The 12,372-nt window shown below is 42.2% G+C and overlaps 1 pseudogene; it reads right to left on the bottom strand.

Moving 5' to 3' along the window:
• Window positions 1-9,900, bottom strand: part of LOC138812323 (leucine-rich repeat-containing protein 14B-like) — a 43,689-nt pseudogene extending 33,789 nt beyond the window's left edge.
• Between the last annotated feature and the right edge of the window lie 2,472 nt (window positions 9,901-12,372).

The following is a 12,372-nucleotide window of genomic DNA, read 5'->3' on the forward strand; positions in this document are numbered from 1 at the left end:
CAGAAGTGGCGCTGTGGCTCAAGTGGTAGAGTGCTAGCCTTGAGCTGAAGAGCTGAGGGACAGCACCCAGGCCCAGAGTTCAGGCCCCACCACCCGACCCCCACGCCAAAATAAAAAAGAATTGCAGGGAGTTTCCTGCCCATGTTGGTTTTGAATCGTGATCCTCAGATCAGCCTCCTCAGTAGCTAGGTTTACAGGTGTGAACCACTGGTGCCTGGCTAATGTTGCTTCTTACTTGCTCACCTTTGGTGCCAACGACCTCCATGAGTCAAATCTCGAAGTGTCAAATTGAGAACTATCTTGTACTTTGAGAAGTTATAGGGAAATAAAAAATTCAGAGATATATGCCACAGGTTAGGGAGTCAAAGTTGGATTTGAATGTTTTGTCTCCCTTTGGGTGAATGCTTCCTCTTCAAAGATTTAACACTTTTCTCAAAAACAAAACCAAAAAATATGGGATGGATATACTTAAGCCATATCTTGTCTTGAAAGCCTTCTTGTTTTGAAATTATTTTAAACTCAAAGAAGAGTTGCAAAGAGTAGTGAGAGTTCCCACATACTTCTTCACTGCTTTTTTACTATGAACATACTATTAACATCTTATATAACCACTCTCATTTACTGATTCTAAGACATTCACATTTGCACAATATTTTCAAGCTCCAGATGTTATTTGAATTGTATCATATCCCTCTCTAATGTCTTTGTGTATGTGTTCTTGTATTAAAGTACTGATGGCCAGAAAAAGGGGTCAGAAATAATTTTTTCCTTACCTGGAAAGGAAGAGGCATGGGACATAGTGCTAACAGTGTGTAAGTGTGGAGACTGCACATTTTAGAAATGGTTACAAGCCTTATTAAAAGAACTATCTAGTTAATAAAAGTTGTCACCCTGGTCAATTGTCCTGGGCCACTGCCTCAAATGTTGCCTTAAAAACCAGCTGGACACCCGCCTATCAAGCCTATGCCACATATCCTTAACCAGTCTTAGTAGAAATTTGCAGCCCAGAAAAATGTGTGATAACCCTTTTGAGTCGGTGTGGGACCCTGCTGCTGCTTCTACCCACCCTTCTGGATAAAGTTCAAGGACGGCCTTATAGTCATCTGGAAGGAAATCTATGTTGTCATCCTGACCATGTTGACCATAGTGACAGTGGACTGGACTCCTGCCTGACTCCATCACCTCTGACTGCTTCCCAGTGGAAAGCTGCTTTGGATCTGCTGAAACTGAGTCTGTGGTATATTATTTCAGTGATATCCAGTAACTCTCTCTATTCCCACAGTAGATATTGAGGGCAAGGATGATATCACTGGCTTGCCTCAGGCACTTCAAGGATTAGGAAACTAGAAATCCACTCTACAATCAAAGCCTTGCTTGGTTTGGGTGTGGTAAAAGGCCGCTTCCAACAATAGCTATAAAGGAGAGATCTTTATCAATGGAGGTAGGAAGAGGAATGAAACTCACCCCTGCTATTAGAATTAAAAATTTAACAAAATTCTCCACCCAAGGGATGCCTTGAGGCAGTTCTGATAACCTGGTTCCTCAAGCCAAAGAAGCAAAATGGGCCCAAAAGCCACAAAGAAACTCAGGGAAAGAAAGAGTGTAGTAAAGAAAGCCTTAGAAAGGAACTGAAATAAAATCTCATCTGGATTAAAAAAAAAAGATATAAAAATAAGGATTGTCTTAAAATGTTTGTCACAGTGAAAAGGGGAAGAAGACAAACCCCAGAAAGTTTAAGTATGTAACAAATGGTAGGAGTATGTCTTAAAAATGAAGCTTATGAGTAAGTTGGTATGAAATTAAACTAGCTTTCATATACATAGAGTCAGGATGGGTGAATTGATGTGGAACTATTCTTTATGTTTATCTGTATGGTAGGGAGGAAGGATATGCCCACTTCAATCTAGATGCTGGTTTAGCTAATTAGAGCAGCCAGGTAGACTCGTTGTGAGAGGGGTTTCTCTTAAATTTACCATGACTGAATGACTCCTTCCCTTTGCCCTTTTGCGCTCCCATTGCATTGTCTATTCCAAAGGGTTTATGCCCTGTGAAATTATGTTTGGCAGACCATCCTTCTTGTGTCCTCGCTTAAAAACTGCAATGTTGACATAGATGACTGCTCCAGTCTTTACAGGCACTGCAGACTGTTCAACAGGAACTCCATTCCCAATTTCAGGCACTCCTGCAGGCAGCCCCTGTAGTTGGCCCTAATTACTGATCATGAGACACTGTGTGGGTCATATGACATAAAAAAAAACTAACTATCCTCAGTGGAAAGGACCTTATACTGCTATCCTAACAGCTCCAACCACTGTCAAGGTGAATGGGATCTGGTCCTGGATCCACGCTTCACCACTTAAGGTGGCCCTGCTACCAGAAGAGACAAATGGATGGTGTATAAGGACCCTGAAAAGCCTCTCAAGCTAAGACTTATCTCATCATAATTTTTCATTTATGCTTCTGTGCTCTAAATGATGTTAACTACCACTGGCAGTTTAAAATCAGAGACAAGGGGACAGTTTTCTTACTTCTGCTATTGTAATGTCCCTGATTGTAGCAATTTAATTTTACCAACCAACTCAACTTGTGGAATATGACAAACTGCTTCAGGTATCTTGATGTCACACCCCTTCTCCTACTATGTTCTCGTGCAATGGAAGCCTATGGTCATACATTAATCCAACCTTGGTCTCTTGGATTTTGATAACAGCAGTTCCCCAATTAAATCTTTATACCAAAAGTGAAAATTTTCAGAGATTGTTATCCCACCTCTTAACCAAGAGGACAGATTTTATTCCTATAATGTTAGGGGTGAGTCTGGTTACCTCTGTTGGAGGAGCAGCTTTTGCTGGAGGTGCTGTAAGACATAGTTTAAAACTTGCTCAAGAATTTGAGGAGAGGGTAGATGAGGATACTCATGCCTCTTCAGTGTCTCTGGCATGCATACAAAGACAACTGAACTCTCTAGCGGGGGTGGCCTTGCAGAATCAGAGGGCACTAGACCTTCTCACAGCTTCCAAAGAGGGAACCTATGTTTTTCTAAGGGAAGAGTGCTGATACTGTGTAAATGAATCACGGCTGGAGAAGAAAACATAAAGGTTGTAGGTAAACTGTGTGAAGGACTCCACCAGCATCCATCTGCTAAACTAGATCTAGTATGGGTTCAAAGCCTTTTGGCCTGGTGGCTAGTATCCCTAGCCACCAGCAATTATACTATTTCTTCTACTTGTTATTACTGGTTCCTGTGTGGTTAAGTCTTTGATATCACTTATAGAAAAAATAATTGGGACTGTCAAGCTGATGGCCCTTCAGGCCCAGTACAGTCTCCTAAGTCAGGAAAAAGAGTCAAGAATTTGACTCAGTTACAAAAAGAAAGGGGAATGTAAGGATCTCTTAGGATTAAAGACCCCAAGACCAAGCAAGGACACTTAGTCAGAATATTAACCTCTTATGGGGAACTGAGGAATGCAATAATCTCTTGCTTGAAACTGAGGAATGAAATAACAGGAAATTGCCATTGTAAAAGTCCCTTGTTTGAAAAAAAAAAGTTGATGTTATCATATTAATAGAACTTTGCAGCTTGTACCTGCTTGTGTTTTTTGCCTTCATTAGCCTAGGCTGTGTTCATGTTTAGGGTCATAGTGTTAGCTCCCAAGTCTACACTGTGTCCCTGGCAGGACTACTTCTGTAACACCTAACAAACTTCTTTAATCTCTAAGCCCGCTTTGATGGACTCATTCTCAGACCCTGTAAGAATTGAAATAACAGTGATTAAGTTGTCTTAGACACTAATGAGGGGAATTTGTTTTAAGGATATCTCAGGTAACCTCAAAGTAAGAATAGAGTAGGATCAGACCTAAAATCTAGAAGTAGCCATGAACATCCATTGGCAACCTGGGAATGATTGTCTCCTGAACCCACATACCTGTTTCAGCATTCTCACTGTTAAGAAAATGGAGGAAAACAGAAAAGGAATAGGCCAGACTCAATGATCAACAGGTGGGGACTGTTTATTGCCAGCAAGGTGCATAGACCTTTCAGGTTTGGAGGTTGTTTGAGGGACTATATTTTGGATGGACTTATATAGGGCTTGTTTTCACAAAGAAGCAGAAAATAAAAAGTGGCTTATGCTCTCTTAGGCCACAAGGAGACTTCCTTGACCAGGCCCACAAGTTGAATGTTGTACACTGGATGAAGGGCTATTGTCCCCTGGGGACCAAGTGTTATATCCTTGGCCAGGCACTGATTGGAACCTGCCTGCTGACAGGCATGTGGCCACGCTTGTTTTCTTGTACCTGGTGTCTTGCTTGAGCTGGAGGAATTAGGCAGGAATCAATCTTTCACTCACTGTAACAAATTTTTCAAGCCAAATTGCACAGATTCCAGCCTGTTACCTTTCCTGCAGCAGAATGTGGGGACATCAGGTTATACAGTGCTGTGGCGTTTTAGTGAGAGCAATGAAAAGAGTCCCCAGTATGTGACTTCTGTTAGAGTCATAGGAACTCTTGAACAGAAAAGTGTTGGTAGCTAGTTGTGATTCAGCTAGCTGCAGAAGGTCTCTGGCATCTCTAAAGGAGAACTGGGTCTCTCTGTTGACTGCCACTGGCAGGTAAGAATGTTACTGTAACAGAATAGAGTTCTAATGCCTGTTCCCAGAGCTAGGGCTGGCTCTGATTAGTAGAACCAAAGGACGAGGCTTGGGAGTGGTAGAGGCTGGTGGTCAAATGAATCTAGCTGCTCAGCAGAAAATGGAATATGAATTTTACTAAGAAATACTGGAGCATCTCTTAGTCATGAGATACCCTCAAATCAGGCTTTCACTGAGCTGGATGCAGAGCAAAACAAGCACAAAGCCACTGGTAACAACCAAAAACCAGCCCTGCTTCTATTCCCTGCAAACATTCTCCAGGAAATATTGCCACACCATGTAGAACAATTCCTACCAGATCTGCTGAGTTTCTGCTAGGCCCAAAAGTCGGGTTCCCTTTCCATTTTACTTTTCATTTTCAGTCTTTTTCTCTTGTTTGTTTTTCTATGAGATCTTCTTTTATTTGTATTTATACACACACACACACACACACACACACACACATTTGTGAAAATACCTTACAGAGAAGTTACAATTACATGAGTACATGAGCAAGGTAATGAGTACATTTCTTATTAGGGATGGTAAGAGGAAACAAAGTGGGAGGCAACAATGCTTGATAAGAAATGTACCCATTACCTTTTATTTGTATTCTGTGACAAGTGATCTGATTTTTCCCTGTTACTGCTTCCAGCACATGCTGCCCTAGGTCCAATTGAACACTCTACCACAATGCCTGGACCTCTGCTGTAACAGCTTCACCTAGTCCTATAATTGAATCCCAGGAGGCTGGGAATATGGCTCAGTGATAGAATGCTTCCCTAGCATGCATGAATTCATGGGTTCGATTCCTCAGCAACACATAAGCAGAAAACACCAGAAGTGGTGCTGTGGCTCAAGTGGTACAGTGCTAGCCTTGAGTAAAAGAAGTTCAGGGGCAGTGCAAAGGCCCTGAGTTCAAGCCCCAGGACTGGCACAAAAAAGGAAAAAGAATTGAACCCCAGGGCTTCCGATGTCACATTTAGAAGGCATGCTTTCTTCCTACATTGTCTGTCATGTGTATCTACAGCTTTCTCTAACAAAGGTTTTTCATTGAAACTACAGTTGCTTACATCTTAGCCTTAGGATCTGATATAGGGATTGATCTCTGGGCAACAGGGCTGGTTGAAATGCAAGACATTTCCTTAGCACAATTCAAGGGCCTACTCTACTTGTTTTAATGTTCTGGGAAAGTTTTCTTTTTCTTTTTTTTTTTGGGTCCAGTCGTGGGGCCTGAACTCGGCCTGGGCACTGTCCCTCAGCTCTTCAGCTCAAGGCTAGCACTCTACCACTTAAGCCACAGCGCCCCTTCCGGGGTTTTCTTTTTGCTTATGTGGTGCTGAGGAATCAAACCCAGGCCCTCAAGCATGCAAGGCAAGCGGTCTACCACTGAGCCACCTTCCCAGCCCCTGGGAAAGTTTTCTAAAGCAGTTTTGAAAGTTTGAAACAAGAAAGCACCAAGCTCATGGCTGGTCTCATTAACTATTGGGTGAAAACTCCAGAAAAGTGGTGGGAGGTGGGGATGTCTTCCTGCTTGGCCCATAGTAGCATGGCATGCAGCTCTTCTGCAATCAAGCATATTTCTACTGATCATATGTGGACATGGCCAGCTCATACTGGTACTCTCCAGGTAGTATTTCTTAGGCACCAGGAACTCCATGTAATGAAGTTCAGGGAGTTTACACAGTGCAGAGAAGAGGCGCTTGAGGGTGCAGGCTGACAGCAGGTTAGCAAGGAACTTGAGCTCCTAGAGATAGAGGCAGGAACACAGGCCCAGGATCATCATGACCACATAGCTATGGGTAATAGCACACTCCATTGGGGTCCACACCCACACTATCTGGGCAACCTGTTGCCGGAGCTTGAGGAAAGTAGAGGGATATAAATGAAGCAGATTGTGTCTACTGAGGTGCAACATATCCAGCTGGGCAGCATGGATACAGTCTGCCAAGAAGTTCATGTCCACATGGTTCAGAGCACAATTGGCCAGGTCCAGCATTCTCAATCATGTCCTGAACGGGCTGTAGAACATGGAATAATCAGCACTAATCAGAGGAGTTCCATGTGAGCAACAATGGATGTGAGCAATCCATCTGCTTGTCTGTCACAGAGAACAAAGACTACACCTTGCAGGGCAAGTCTTGTTCTTACCTGACTGCATGCAGTCTATGAAAATAGATTGTGACACAAGATGCTACATGAAATGCAAATATCTGTGTCCATAAATATGGTTCACTGGGATGCAGGCTGGCTCCCTTGCTTTCAGACAGTCTACAGCTGCTGGGCTTGCTGTGTGGTTCAGAATTAACCTGAACCAACGAAACCTTTGTCTTCATCTCACCTAAATGGCAGATTTTATCAACAACCATTTTCATATGAAAGGAGTTATGTACATGATCCTGGAGAGAACATCCACTCTGAGAGCTTGCTACAGAGGAAATGAGGCATTAGTAAGAAAAAAGAGCCATTACTCTAACAATAGAAGAATCCATTACTGTAGAGCCAGGAAGGGAAAGCCAGACATCCCCAACTGAGGCACCATATCCACAATCCAATAATTCTGATTTAGATAGTGTTGGCAGCAAGCATCAGCAAAGGGGCAGCTGGGCCCTGTCTCTGACTGAGTCCCTCACTGTCTGTGCATGCCCCTCCTGATATCATAACTGCAAATGGGTGAAACTATTAGCTAAGACCTTATGATAATCCTGCTTATGGAGGAGGCCAGGCATTCCCCCAATTCCCATGAATGATCTTGGGTTAATATCTGCTCAGAAAGGCCAGGGTGACACTGCAGTCCCACAGTCAGCTGACAACAACCTCATGTCACCCAGCTGAGCCAGATTTCTATACCTGACCTGAGATAATGCCAGTCACACAGTGTTGGGAACTTTTTTTGCACCACAATAGACAGCTACAGGAGTCACTATAGTTAGCTTTGCCTTATAAAGCAACATTCTATACCCATTAGTTAGCATGTTCTTTTCACAGAGACCTCTCCCTCTCCCTTCCCCCTCCCCCTTTCCCTCTCTGTCCTGCTCTTCTTGCTTTCCCCCACTCTTCCTCCTATCTATGCTAGGGATTACAGCCAGGGTTTTTCATGTGCTAGTCAAACACTGTAGCATCAAGGCACATTTTAGCCCTTATTTTTCTTTCTTTCTTTTTTCTTTCTTTTTTTTTCTATCTTTCTTTCTTTCTTTCTTTCTTTCTTTCTTTCTTTCTTTCTTCCTTCCTTCCTCTCTCTCTCTCTCTCTCTCTCTCTCTCTCTCTCTCTCTCTCTCTCTCTCTCTCTCTCTCTCTCTCTCTCTCTCTCTCTCTCTCTCTCTCTCTCTTGTCTGTCTCTTTCTCTCTTTATTTTCCTATTTTGAAGACCAAGACACCATTCAAACTCAGTATCTGATGCTTTTGCTCACTGGCTGGTACTCTAATATTTGAGCTACACCTCCAGACCTTGTTTTTTGAGGCAGTCTCCCCATGTTATCCATGCTGGACTTGAACTCACTTTCCTTCTTCCTCAGGCTTCTGAGTGTTGGGATTGCAAGCCTGGTTTTGATGCCTACCTTACACATTGTCTCTTTCTAACTAGAAGCAGTCCCCTAAGGTCCCTCACTATTCTGGATCACTCCTGATCCTCCAACTTCTTTATTTCTCTTTTGTGCTCTCTTATGTGCAGCTCCAGAGAGCATTAAGCTTGGGGCTTTGTGAATAAGCTGTTCTTCTACCTATCACTCAGTGCCCCTACAGCCTGTGAAGCCAATGACCAGAGTGCTTGACCCATCCCTCCTCCTTTCAGTCTCTGAGATTCACCCTAGGAGAATCTGGATCTTCCCTGTCAGCATGGAGAGGGCCACACTCAGCTCTATCAGGTAAGTCATGTGACTGAGCTCTCAGGAGATGGAGCCAAGGAGGCAGTCTTCATGCTTAGAAGTTGGGACAGAAATGAAGGGTGTGTCAAAGGCCTTAATGGGGAGGATGAGTGAAGTGAGACGAGGGAATCCCACCTGGGCTAACAACTGCTGCACATGCCAGCATGTAGCCGCACATTGTGGGCCACTTCCAGCTTGCACAGCTAACCTGTCCTGGCTAGGCCTAACACCTGCAGAAGCTACCCAGGGCTCAAGCTGTCTTCCCTAAATGAGGGGCAGTGCATTTGCAGAGCAGCCATACCTGCTGATTCCAGGGCCTGCACCACTATCTCAAAGTTGCCTTCAATGGGCTGGGAAGGTGGCTCGGTGGTAGAGCGCTTGCCTTGCATGCCTGAGGCCCTGAGTTCGATTCCTAAGCACTACATAAGCAAAAGGAAAAAAAGCCGAAAGTGGCGCTGTGGCTCAAGTGGTAGAGCGCTAGCCTTGAGCTGAAGAGCTGAGGGACAGTGCCCAGGCCCAGAAGGGCCCCACGACCGGACCCCCCCCCCAAAAAAAAGTTGCCTTCAATGACAAAGAAATAAATGAGAACTTCAATAGGTCACCTAACTGCACAGGGCTCTGCCTGTAGTTGGCAGCATATTCTAGCCAGGAGCTCAGTGTGGCTCCATATTCCCAGAGCCCTTCCGCAAGGGCATTGCTGTACCTGCACATTCCCGGATACCCATAAGGTCAGATCTCTGCAGCTGATGAATCCTTTTAAAGAATTATTTAAGAAAGATTTTTCCTTTGTTTTATTTAGAAAAGAATATTTTAAAGGTTCATTCCCTGGAAAACACTTCCCCAGTTTTAAATGCCAAGACAAATAGTTGGGTTCCACATGAGAGTGCCATTAAGATACTAGAACTCTACGTACTTTTCAGGGATACAATGAATTTTGGGATGACTCAATGTTTTAGGTATCCATGATTCTAACATTAGATACATTTCTACTTTCTCAATACACTGAGAAGAGATTTTGATTCCAAGAGACTTTGAAAAATAGTATGAAGTCTTTCATAACTCCGCATCAACTCTTCATTTTATGAACTTATTTTCCTAATATAATTTATGAAGCTTTATAGTTAATTATTTTCTCCAAAGTCACAAAATCATTTTTTGAAGATTTTCTAATAGGGATAAAGCTTTGAGACTGAAAGGTCAATATAATCCTTTTTGTCTACTATAATCAAGAATCTCTTAAAATTATTGTTGAATGTTAAATTCCTCCAAAGCCTATACTTGAATGGAATCGCTTCTATCTTGAGGGTATGAATTGTGTGTGCTTGGGAAAAATTCCATTTATCCCATTAATATGTGGAGGATATTTCACAGTAAGGAGATCCAGGTAGTACTTACCCACTTTGGTCTCATCTCTGTACTCTGTGCGTTTGGGCAAACTTCAACTTTGTTCACGACTCATTTAACTTCTGTAGATTCTATGATGAAGATACTCTTTTTTTGTGGGGGGGGGTCTGGTTGTGGGGCCTGAACTCGGCCTGGGCACTGTCCCTCAGCTCTTCAGCTCAAGGCTAGCGTTCTACTACTTGAGCCACAATGCCACTTCTGGCTTTTTTCTTTTTGCTTATGTGATGCTGAGGAATTGAACCTAGGGCCTCAGGCATGCCAGGCAAGCACTCTACCCCTGAGCCAACTTCCCAGCCTGATGAAGATTCTCTTAAATTTAATTTTTTTCTAAAATATATCAGAAGCCTGTAAGTATTCCTCAATACATCATGTATTCCCACAACTTATGCAATCCCTTCCTTTGATAAAAAGTCCTTCCTCTAATTAATATTAGCTAACTCCAATAGTATAGTATAAATAATTACTCAGGTTGAGGAGAGAAAGTTGTTCTATAAGTGAAATAAATATTTAGTTTTATCAAATTTTATCATTTTTAACCTCTGAAAAACTCTAGAGGTCCTAACTAAAAGCAGCTTTCATTTACACACACAAGAAAAGAGGTTAATTAATCTATTATACACTAAGAAGAATGAACCTCTGAGAGAAAAACCCATGGCATTTTTAATTATGGCTGTTATTATTATTTTAAGAACTTTTCTATCCCTTTTTATCCAAAGAAAAAAATTAGATACTATTCTTAAGCAGACCAAGTTTCATTACCAAGAAAGCTAAAAGAAAACCTAAATAATGTGAGAAAATAACTATATATTATAGATTTTAACCTCAGAGAATATATGAAGAACTCCTCAATCAAGTAACACAAAAGGAAATTCACTTTAAAATAGTTGTGGAACTTCAACAAACATTTCTTCAAAGCAGAGAGATAAAGCACCACTAAGCAACCCCAAAGTTGCTAGGAAAATGCCATAAAAATCACAGGAAGATACTGCTTCATGCCTTCTACAATGACTGTGACTTAAAAAAAATACAGAAAATGGTCTGGGAATGTGGCTTAGTTGTAGAGTGCTTGCCTAGCATGCATGAAGCCCTGGGTTCAATTCCTCAGTACCACATAAACTGAGAGAGCTGGAACTGATGGTGTTGCTCAAGTGGTAGAGAAAAAGAAGCTCAGGAAGAGTGCCCAGACCCTGAGTTCAAGACCCAGGACTAGGAAAAAAAGAGGAGGAGTTGAACTCTTTTGGCACAGCTAAGGTAATGAGAATGTAGAATGTTACAACCACATAGAAAACAAGTTGGTGAATCTTCCAAGAGTCTAACATAGAATTACAATATGACTCAACAATTCTATTTGTAAAGATACAAACAATGGACAATAGAACTTACATGGATGCCAGTGTTCATTGTAGCCTTATTTATAAATACTGGAGAGAAACCTTCCGAATGTTCATTTATAGATGAATGAATAAACAAAATATGGCATCTCATAGTGTGGAAATTAATGTGCCACAAGAAATAAATGACACTCTGTCCATGCTGTAACATGGACTGCACCAACCTTGAAAAACATTATAAAACTAAGTATTTCAAACCAGACACAAAAGCATAGCTCATGTATGATTGTACTTATAAGAAATATCTAGAATAGACAACAGAAACTGATAGCAGATTAGAGATTGTCCACAGTTAGAGGGAGGAAGAGATGAGTGACAATTTATTGATTAATGATGATACAGTTTCTGTCGGGTCTTTGTCCTTCCCACGAAAGACGGACGGGGTCTGAGGAAAGGTAAGTGCGGTGCTCGCCCATTCCCCAGCCTCCCTCAGCCCAGGAGACAATCAGACACAGGAGGGAGCCAAATCCAGCAGGTAGAAAACTCATTTATTAACAGAGAGCAGCCCTTTTTAAAGACAAAAAGGCAAGGGAGGAAGAGGAACCAATCACTGTCAAGGTCATACCCTATCATGCACCTAAGCCTTCACGGACTGGTTAGGAACTGATCAGAAGGTCAATTGGGCTCTGCCCACTCTATTCCCTCCCAGCGCCATCTTTGCTGCCCATGTGCTCTACAGTTTCTGTTTGAAGCAATAAAAAATTTAAATACTGGTGATGGTTGCACAACACTCTGAATATGAGCAATGTAACTTAAACACTTATATATTGGAAATTTGGTTATTTATAATTCACCACAGTTTAAAATGTCAAAACATGAAAATTAGTATTAAAGATGTGTTTCATGAGCTGATAAAAGCCAAAATGACAGCTCAACATGAGTGGCTCATGCTTGTAATCCTAGCTACTCAGGAGGCTGTGACCTGAGGATTACAGTTTGCAGCTAATCCAGTCAGGACTTTTATCTCCAATTATATACAAAATAAACTAGAATTGTGGCTGTGACTCACATGGTAGAGAGCTAGCCTTGTGTGAAAAGGGCTAAGGGACTTGGGCTCAAGCCCCAGTACTAGCACAAAAGAACAAAA

This window comes from Dipodomys merriami, unplaced genomic scaffold (genome assembly GCF_024711535.1).
Source record: "Dipodomys merriami isolate MVZ:Mamm:240054 unplaced genomic scaffold, mDipMer1.0.p SCAF_561, whole genome shotgun sequence".
Taxonomy (NCBI): Eukaryota; Metazoa; Chordata; class Mammalia; order Rodentia; family Heteromyidae; genus Dipodomys; species Dipodomys merriami.